Source organism: Ceratina calcarata, unplaced genomic scaffold (genome assembly GCF_001652005.2).
Source record: "Ceratina calcarata isolate Rehan_Ccalc_2016 unplaced genomic scaffold, ASM165200v1 scaffold576.2, whole genome shotgun sequence".
In the NCBI taxonomy this organism is placed as follows: domain Eukaryota; kingdom Metazoa; phylum Arthropoda; class Insecta; order Hymenoptera; family Apidae; genus Ceratina; species Ceratina calcarata.
Window position 1 is genome coordinate 187443 of NW_017176973.1, and position 11158 is coordinate 198600.

At 37.6% G+C, this 11158-nt stretch overlaps 1 protein-coding gene across 1 annotated transcript in view; it reads left to right on the forward strand.

Annotated features, from left to right (window-relative positions):
- The first annotated feature begins 3143 nt into the window (after window positions 1-3143).
- Window positions 3144-11158, forward strand: part of Nmdar2 (glutamate ionotropic receptor NMDA type subunit 2) — a 198351-nt gene continuing 190336 nt past the window's right edge. Inside the window, exon 1 of the mRNA XM_026817405.1 lies at window positions 3144-3355. The gene's annotated coding sequence lies outside the window, so the exon portion shown is untranslated. The remainder of the gene's footprint in view (window positions 3356-11158) is intronic.

Sequence of the window (11158 nt, forward strand, 5' to 3'; positions counted from 1 at the left end):
ACATTTTCTGCGCCAAAGAATGATCAACGTCGAGATGTTATCTTCGCGTGCACCGCGCGCTACGGCAGGTCTAGCCAGCTTGATCGTGAAATGTTCATGGGGACGACGCCACCGCGCCGTGTCGTTTCCCGAGTTTCCATTATCATAATCACATTAGATCTTATCGCGAGGATGACGCAATATGCAGACGGTGCTTATTATCGGTGCCTCGTGCAGAAGAGAACCATACCTGGCATATTCATTTCTAATCCTGTTTTCAAATTTCGTATGCGTGCAGAAACCTTCAGACGTTACATCAGTCATCTTATATGTACAGGATGTAATGAAGAATTGATAAAATATTATTTTTTAATTTAAAACAGTTTAATAAATCGCTGCATGTTTAATTTAAAAAACATTTTTCATTTCAATAAAATATATATGACAGTTTTATAAGCAATTTCAATCAATCGTTTTAAGAACACAGTACGTAATTTAATGCAAGAGGTGAAAGGGACGGTTTTTATTACCTAATAAATTTTTCTTTCCCATTGTCCGAAAACGTAGTAGTCGCGTGATGTCCAATCGTCGAATCTCGGAAAATTGGAATGTCTAACGCAATCCTTTTGAATCCCTGGAACGTTAAGCGGGCCGAGCACACACGATTCGAAAAATGGATAAAAATCTCGCTAGATTGCTGGAGGGAGAGCGATAGGGAAATGCAGGATTTCCCGTGAGGTAGTGAACTGTGCGAAAGCGCACGGATACTGTGGAATATTTATCATTCCCTGCGTGAAAGACGATCCAACCGAACGATGTCATTAACTGAAAATTAATTCGCAACTTCGTTTGGATTGATTCCATTTCGTTGATCAGTTATATTCAATACCGAGTATTAACATTTAGCAAATGCTCGTTAAACGTCGTTATTAATCAGAGCGGCTAAAATTTCTACAAGCTTTCATAGCGGTTAGGGAGGTGTTGCTATACACGATCAGCCAATAAGAGCTTCATGTTCCCATGCTAAGCTTTCATCAGATAACTATTGCTGTGAACGAGGCAAATCGAGAAAAATTAACAAAACTCAAATTATAGAGCAGTAGATTTTTAATTTTTATATTTACAATATTCATTTTCTACAAAAATTAATGATTTTTGTATAATAAATTTAACTATACAGAGTTTAAAAGATTAATTCTATTAAAGAATTCTTAGCTTATTAATCCGTACAAGAATCCTTTAGTAATTCGTAATTCTATATTCTAATGATTTTCTAAATGAACGAAAATCTCTAGGAACTTGTATAAAAATATTAGGTCATTATGTTCTCTCGAAAATGTTATACACTTGTTTTCTTTGTCTTCGGCTTCGACAATGTAAACATTGTTTGCTATTCACGACGCCCGATCTACACGTAGCGGGTGCAAGTGGGTGTACGTGCCTATCAATCTTTTAGATAGTACGAAGGGTCACGTCGTCGCGTGCGGGGATTAGAAATTAAATAAGTATTAATTTTAGTATTTTCGCTTGATATTGTTCTCAAACACGTTCGGTTATGTGGAATTTAATCGATATGCGTATTTATGTTTCAATAATCAGTTTGAACGCAGGATTATTGTTTTCGTTAATTAATGCTCGGTATAGTGTTCCAAATATTGCTTTCTACGGACGTTCGGCATTTTCATCGCAATTTAATCGTACGAGAAATGCACGCATGAAGAAAAATAGGTGATTGAGAAGGTGAAGAACTTCGCACTTCGGAAATTGACTAGGTATGTATGTGTAACTTTGAATAGAATCACTGTACGTAATAAAAGAATAGAAATAGTTATTTCAGATGATGTTACAATCATACGTCGAAACCATTAAACCCTCATTTCGTATTCCTAAAGTCGTTCGGATCCATCTTGGAACGGATCGGATGTTAATATTTAAAAGGCGTTCTCGGTCTCGTTTATCATGCAAGAATTATGACTGCAATTCGGCGAGCCTCTGAGCCGAACTATTCGGCATCTCTTAAAAGTGAATTTATAATCAGTTTTCTACTTTCTATCTTATTAAACGCTGTGTACCTACAATATTTACGTCAAATTATCTCTTCAAGGGTACTCCAAGCATTGAGTGATTAATAGCTGAATTATTTATGAGCGTAATTTAAGTGGTCTCGTGGCATGTTTTTCATTTCACTTCTTCTCTCTTAAAGATTGCCAATATTTTATTTCGCGCTCGCCACTTCCCTACAAACACTTACTTCCACTTTAACATTTCTGCCCTGGTGTCAAGCTTTCTATTCTGCATTTCGTATCACACATATCAACTCGCATTCTTTGCGTTTCATTCCTACGCGTTGCACATTCTTCATTTTCAGTAACACAATTGCATTCGAATGTAAATCGTATCACACATCGTGCGTAAGATATTACGAGAAACCACAGAATTTAAATGATTCGCAAATTGTTAGTTAATAATTCAACTTTCGTGGAAGTATTTTTAAATAAATTATTTAGTACAGTTTTGTAAATAATTCGGAATCACTAGTTGGATTATTGAAGAACATTGGTTATAGTGTCTTCGTCGGAACTTGAAACGTGTCGCGAAGTTGGAGGGAAGATTATACCAAACTCAACTCCCTCAGAGAGAAAGGCATCTTGTTTTGTAAATAACGTGGCTTCTGGAGATTAATCCGTCTCGTAACTTTGGTTCTGTAATCACTGTGAAAGCATTTGCTGCAATGTATTCTTATTATAATTTATTATTATTCTTCCCTCGACCGGACGAATGACGAGTAAGAAAAATTTCAATGCTCCGACGTAACGAAATTCAATTAATTGATTTATGTTAAATATAAATCTATTGATACTTGATGAAGCTGAATTATATTAGAACATGGCACGATGGTTCCATGTTCATTCAGTTGAATCAGAAGATCCGTTTCGAGCATTCAATATTCGACGCGTACGGGTTCTCCTTTCGGAACTACCCCGAAAACTTTCGATTTCGATAATTCTGAGACGGTTCAGTGGCTAATCACGGGTAAGCTTCGTAGAAGCTGAAGAAGACGCGGGCAACTCGGGGCGAAACGCGTGCGCGGGTGGGTAGGGGGGTGGCAGCGGGGGTGCGGTCGCAAGTACAGAAACGTCGCACTTCAGTTGGGTTTGGTTCGCGTTTCGCGACTGGCCAGAGGTGCCTCGAGGTGAATCTTTCGTTCGTTCGCCAGTATATTCGTCGTTCACAGAGTCGCTGATTTTCATTTTCATTTTACGCGCGTCTCCGTTGTTCCAGTGCGAGTTCGTGTGATTTTACGCGGTTCCGTTTTTCTTCAGCTTCGACGTGGATGGAACGTATCTACACAAATATGTGTACATCTTCAGACCCCGTGAGTGGCAATTTTCTTTCAGTGATTTCCATAGTAAAATTTTCGTAATCGCGCGTCATACGCGGATAGATTATTACAAAGAAGAATTAGGGTAAAAAATATAGACTAGGAACAGAGGATTCTGTTACGAAACGATTGATAAAAATCGAACGAAATGAACGAAGTACTATTTTAATATTCGATGTAGTCTGGTTAAGACAGGAATGTTACAATGCCTGTAACGAGCTTCCTAACACATTTGTACAATGCGTGTAGTATAACTAACTGAACACGGACAGAATTTGGCTTTGGCGCGATCTTCGCGTGTGTAAAGTGTTTGGGGTGATCGTCCTCGTATATCAATCTTTGTCGCAACAACAACTGCATTCGTTCTTTCGGATGTAGCTAACTTTCTTCTTCATCGGATTTATGACTCCTCCGTTTATGACACGTCAGGAATCTGCGTTCGTTTCTCTCTCTTTGCTAGAAATCCACCGGAAGCATCGTATACACTTGTCAACTGAGGTGTTACATGTGTAAAGTTGGATAATACAATCGGCCTTGCATTCGCGACGTCATGTCGCATAAATGGGAGTGGAGGACGTATCAAATCGCGCGCGATCTTTTTCTGCTCGGAACGTAGACTCGCCTGGATTGTCCGACAGTAGTGACGTCAGTATTTGTTACAATGAATACGAGCGCGCCGAGTGCGTACTCACAGTGCGATCTATCGAAAAGCGAGGATCGGTTGGGAAAGCTGGGAAAAAACGAGAGTATCCAATCGCGGGATCGAACAGGGTAGGAGTGGCGATAAAAACGCTGCGGAAACGATTTCGCGGCGTCCGAGTTGGCTCGGGTTCGAATCCTGATGGAATTTTTGCGCTGCTATACGCTGAAAACTTTCGCGATTTTCCACCTCCATTAATTTTAATCCAGTTTTTTTCTCGGGCCGCGGCCGCTCTTTCTTCTACTTCATCCGGGTTAGGGTCAGCCACTGTCTACGCGCGTGTCTTTTCTTGCCGACATGCGGACATCTGTCGTTTCGGTCTTTTCGTCTCAACTGTGAGTCTTGCGCGACGCGGTTCAAACACAGTTGAATTAAAAAAAAACAATTTAGATAATGTTACGTAATGTTACGTAATATTAGTTCATTCAATAATTTATTAGGTTTATCAGATTTTTGTTTGTAGATATGATTGATCAATTTTATTTTTTGTTTCATCTTTTAAATTTTCTAATCATGCTGACTAAGATTTGATGAGTGTTTTCTCCCTGTAAGAATTCCTTCCAACTTGCTTCGTTTCTTCAATTTTTATGAAGATCGCATTAATTATAAAGATTATAATAATATCGAGCAGTTTCCCAAATTTATAGTTGATATTTATTAAAATATCGTAAATACTTTCCTTTTGCTACTTTAGGTATGACGAATTATTGTAGGTGTACTGAAAAACACGTGCGGTGACGTGCTTTTTCAGAATAAATATTCTAATTAACGATAGTTAAGTCTTGAACAGTCGTTGATCATGTTTTTCCTGCCCGAATTGTGGTTTACTGAACGAGAGAGAAGACTAGTGAATACACAGTCAAATGTTACAAATCGAGGTGGCTTAATTACCACGTTGCTCTTCAAAGGATTATTTAACTTTCAGGTGCTATTTAGATATGCATCGCCAGCACTAATTATTCAAATTTAGTTGTAATATAAGATTATTATTCAGTCAATTTGGACATAGAAACGCACATCGAGGAAATGTTATGACATGAGTGAAGAGAGAACAAACATTTAACATCCAAAATCGTCAAAATTAATAATCAGACACAATACAATTATTCCATTACTTATTTCGTTTATATTATGATATAAAATGAAATTTATATAATTTAGGAAAATTCTGTTTAAATTTTAGGATAAATCTGACTAAAAATGACAAAATTGTATTAGTCTCTTTGCATCAATGTCTTAAAAGATCAAACATTTAATAAGGAATAATTAAAAATAAAAATAATTAAAGGTTATATTCCTTATTTAAATCTTATTATTAATTAGACTGACAACGTATATTGAGCTGATCTCTAAATATCGAAAGAGAATTGGATTCTCATGTTTGCATCGGACGGCAGATTCGAATTTATTTTCCACTGTACATAGAAGAGTGCAACCCGTATACATACGTATGTAGAATGCACGCGTATGTACTTGTAGAACAGCACTCTAATCCGGGCGTGTACGAGTTCGAGGGAATGTTTCATGATTAACCCGTACCTTTGTCCTAGTGTCAAACGTAATTTAACCGAGAAGTTGATTATACGCGCGTATCTGCTTGACTACAAGAACCACGACGAATTTTCTTCCCGTTACACCCCCGTGAACTTTCGAAGTTCTCACGATGTTATACATTGCCACCTTTCGTTGCCAGGTAGTTAAAATAATTCACACTTTCACGTCGCATTTCGGCTTTTATGTAGCTCGTGCCGAAAGCTTGTAAGCCGGGAACCCCTTTGTCGCGAGACAAAGGGTTCAATGCGCTGACGAAAGCGTCTCAATTTTTATGAAAAGCATCTCAATTTTTATTAATCAATGCTGACAGTACAATTTTCTCGATTTAACAATAATCGTTTATAATACACATGTAACATTCATTATTCAGTCTTAATTCATTATTTTAATGTTCTCTTTGCATCAATGTCTTAAAAGATCAAACATTTAATAAGGAATAATTAAAAATAAAAATAATTAAAGGTTATATTCCTTATTTAAATCTTATTATTAATTAGACTGACAACGTATATTGAGCTGATCTCTAAATATCGAAAGAGAATTGGATTCTCATGTTTGCATCGGACGGCAGATTCGAATTTATTTTCCACTGTACATAGAAGAGTGCAACCCGTATACATACGTATGTAGAATGCACGCGTATGTACTTGTAGAACAGCACTCTAATCCGGGCGTGTACGAGTTCGAGGGAATGTTTCATGATTAACCCGTACCTTTGTCCTAGTGTCAAACGTAATTTAACCGAGAAGTTGATTATACGCGCGTATCTGCTTGACTACAAGAACCACGACGAATTTTCTTCCCGTTACACCCCCGTGAACTTTCGAAGTTCTCACGATGTTATACATTGCCACCTTTCGTTGCCAGGTAGTTAAAATAATTCACACTTTCACGTCGCATTTCGGCTTTTATGTAGCTCGTGCCGAAAGCTTGTAAGCCGGGAACCCCTTTGTCGCGAGACAAAGGGTTCAATGCGCTGACGAAAGCGTCTCAATTTTTATGAAAAGCATCTCAATTTTTATTAATCAATGCTGACAGTACAATTTTCTCGATTTAACAATAATCGTTTATAATACACATGTAACATTCATTATTCAGTCTTAATTCATTATTTTAATGGTACGGATTTATCAGTTTATATTACATAGAATGACATTGAACTGAATAGGACAGAAAATGATCATTTTGTTTTCAAACGAATATTTGTATAAATTATGTAAAAGGAATCAGGAGAAATTTTCAAAGACTTTATTCAACAGGCGACGGCGAGAATGAAAAAGGGGGGATGAATGAGCTCGGTTTCAAAGGGTGAGGCGTTCCGAGGAGCGCTAACGAGTTTGAATTTTACGACGGGTTGTCAGGTTTCGTTGATTTGTAAGAGGTCTGCTGAAGATGGTGAAAGTCCAAGGGTGGGTGCTCGTAGCTGAAGAGGAGGATAGAATTGCATTCCCTTGGCAGAGCGGCGCGTTGCGATCGTTCACTTTGACCAGAAAAAATGTCTCTATCGATTCGCGGAAGTGCTGCATACTTCCTTGGCATCTTTTTCTTCTGAGTACGTGATGAGAATCGTCGCCCCATATCGCGCGCGCATTTTCTTCTCCATTTCGTTGGAATTTCAGAAGTGCTTAAATATTTAATCGGATTATTTGAATGGAAGCCCGGACCAGAGCCGATAAGAAAGATTATTGTACGTCTTTTTACTATCTCTGTTTGGTTAGAATTTCTTCTAAAGTAGATACACGTATAACGGCGAATTACAGTGAACTGTTTTCTTTTAATTTATTCCAAGATCTATGCGCGTGTTTTATACTTTTATTTCAATCTTCCAATCTTGTTGTAAATTATCAATTTCCTAAATGACCGACCAGTATTTGATATTCATTTTATAACGATTATAATAAGATTTGGGAAGTTCGTCCGGCCGGCGTTAATTTTAGTTGTTCAGTTCTGAAAATCTCCTGGAAACCTCTTGCGATGAAAGACAGAAAGTTTGACACGCTTTAACCAAGTTACCATTCCTTAATGACTGCGAAGAATCGATAAATGGACTTCCGAGGACTTTTATTCGAAAGGATTTAACTCCCTTCTCCCAATGTCGTGATACGAATAGGAAAGTGGTTCTTGCAATTGTTTTATCCAATTATAAATTACCGTAGGGACTATCGATCACTGTAGACAAAAACTGTTTACATTTACTTAAGTGATATATATCCGGGCACATCAACTATTAATCCAGGAGAAAACTGGCTGTGCAATTAATTAGACGGAAGTAGCTTATTTATATTTATGCTTCAACTGTTATTACACAGAATCATGTGAAAGAACAAAGCGGGGAAAAACGCAAATGAGCTTATGCTTCACTTCAAGCGGCTGTTTCTTTCCGCGGTTTAATCCCACGTGCCTTTAATTTAAAAAAATAATTTTAACACCGCGGCGAACCTAAATGAATCAGAAAAAAGGGAAACGAAATCTTCGTGACTAAACAGTGTGACGCGGAGATAGAAAGAAAACTCGAGCGCTGAAGCGTGAAACTGTAGAATCAAAAAAATGTTTACGAATTACGGATATAACAACGCATTTTGGAACTCGCAATGATGTGTTCAAACAAAATTATTGATTTAACGAGCAACTCTCTCGCGGCTACGCAAACGTTCTGTGTTTACAGCGGAATACACGGGTCATCGATTTTTCCTGTTAATTATTCTCACGGAACTCAAGCGAAAAAACGAAGACTAAATCCAAATACGCTCTACCGGACGCTTTGAAAGAAAGCGGTTTTAATACGTTTTCGACGATGCCCTCGGTAGAAAATTAATATTTCTCTTAACGGGCAATATTAAAACCCACTTGATATCACGGTTTCATATTAATTTACGCCCTACAAACATTAATTATAAAAATTATTTTGAGTTTATTGCAATTTTCGATCCTTTCCACTTATTAAAATAGAAGAATAAATTCCATCAGCGCTGATTTTTTCATGTTTTTTTTATTTTAATAATAGATTTTTTATTTTGACTAGAATTTAATTTTTCAGCTGACTGCTTCTATCGGGTCATTTCATTTTTTCGAATTAAAAATACGATAATGAAATGAAAATCGATCGCGTCGACAAGAAATTGTATTGCGCGGGCGAGTAGAATGACCGGAGTACCATAAACACGAGATGAAACAACTGGCTGCTCATAACTGTTCCCATAATCGCCGCAAAACCGTTCGGTTTCGAGACAATGGAGAACCTATATCGATTCCCTTCTGCTCGTGACACAACACTTGACGGCGTATCTTCACTCGCAGCTTTCCGAAAGGCGACACAATTACGGTCCGAGAACAATGTTTTATTACATCGTACATATCTTATCCGATAAATACAATCACTGGTTTGATTATTATTATTTCCACAATCGGAGCATCGTCCATGAAATGATTTCGTTATCAGTTGACAAAATGAATGTTTGTACGAATCGGTTGAATGTTCAATTTGCAAATATTAAAGTAAATATATGCTATAAATATAATATATGCCTGTCCTCACAATTTGATTATATTATTCGAGTTCATTTTTGTCTTGTCATTCGGTAAATTCGTACGGGATTATCGTTGATGACACGCCAATGTTTGCAACTGGTTGATGGAACATTTAAGAAAATGTAATATAATATAGAATTAATAATTAATGAAATATTCCACGATCCCTCAATGATGTAACGACTGCTTATCAATCACAGGGACGTAAACGTTTCGAAACATTCATCCTTTAATCAATTTCCAGTTGAGCGAACATTTCAGATTTCAATTTACGATTACAATTTTGAATTACTTCCCTCTGTCGCGTTACAACATTAAAATTAATTATCTGACTTAAACAAACGATTCGCAGAGTAGATTCTAATCGGCCGAGTACCTGATTCGTTATCCGTCCGAATGAAATTTTAAGTAAACTCAGTGTGTGGTACTTCTCTTCCCCTTAGCTGGCACTAAAATTCGGGAGAACTTTAATTACAATTCGGGTTTAATTAAATTTTCAATGTAGGGAATTCTACGAAATGCGAATTTCACCACGAATGGTGAAATTTTCAAAGGATCGTACAGCGAAAATAAAAAAAGAACGAGAATTGTACGAGACAACTGCATACATGCGTCTGCGCGGTGAAAAAGCATCGGCCGTCGACTGGTTCACGCCTCTCAGTGTCTGCACTACGAATTCAGTTAATTAACGTTGTCGACGTCACAGCTGGCGCAGACGTTACGAACAAAGATTCGATATTAACATTTACAGCATTGTTCAAAGATTAATTGCCCTAGGCTAGGGCGAAACGAGTCCCCTAATTTGTAGTTGAATATTTCTTCGGTAAGGAACAACTTCTTTCGACATTTATTATTCTTGATTGTTCATCATCTTCTGTTTCTATGACACGGTATAATTAAACGTTATAAACCTAATTATCGCGGAGTAATGAAACGGATATTTTCAACTTTTAAGTTTTGTGCTTGAACATGCCGCTTCCTGCTATAATCTGAGAATGTTCGCTGTTGTCTTAGGGTCTTAACGCATCGTCAAATTACACTGCTTCGTAATTCATCGCTTTGAGCAAAGTTTCGTCGTTCCCAGCGTTTTTATCTTGCTTTCAGAGCAGTGATTCACCGATGTGCGGAAATTAATGGCCGACGTGACGGCCGGAGACAAGTGAAGCCGGTATTAATTGCTAACGCAAAACGGAAAATCGCTTTTTAAATTCCTTGACCTAATTCGTTTTTTCTTTCCTTCTACTTGCGATGCGTTATTCATATTTACCATATGAAAAGAACGTCTTCACTCGAGTTATAAGAATACCAAAATTTGTTGCAAAGATAAGAGCAGGTTGTCCGCGATTGGAAGCCAATTTTATATAATAATAATCATCAGGCTCGTTTTCTTAACTTGCAATCAGATCTTTTGTCTCTCGCGTGATTAAACACGGCTCTCTGCGAACATGCAACCGCAGCTGACAGTTAAAAACGTTTTAGCATTTACTATACTGGTCGTGACAAGTGCGTCAGACACCGGATCGGTGGTTAATTAAACGAGAAGTCATTCGCGACGAGCACAAAGGTCTCCTAAATAAGGCTGGTTATTGCGAGATTAATTACGTTGTCCGCGTAGTAATCTCGGTCCGTGGCCGACGATTGTGAAAGGGTTTCTACCGTATAATCCAGCGACGAGATTCAGAGCTTTTCGCGCTGCGACTCGATAGAAACCTAGCAAACGACCTTTATAGGCATTTTTGCGGAATTTTTTGCGTACTTTTTCTTGCTTCGTACACATATTGCTAAAGGACAGCCACTATCTATTCGAATAATAACTTTTAGTATACGAGGCACGATGCAAATGGATTTATGCGCTTGCAACAGTTCATAAACCATTTATATATTCTACGTAAAAATTTGGTGATTACAATTTACTCTCAGTCGCGAAATCTAAAAAGTAACCCTTTGCCTGCAGATTAAACAATTTTGAATTGCAGGAGGAAATTAAATAACATTGAAATAATAATTATCAAACT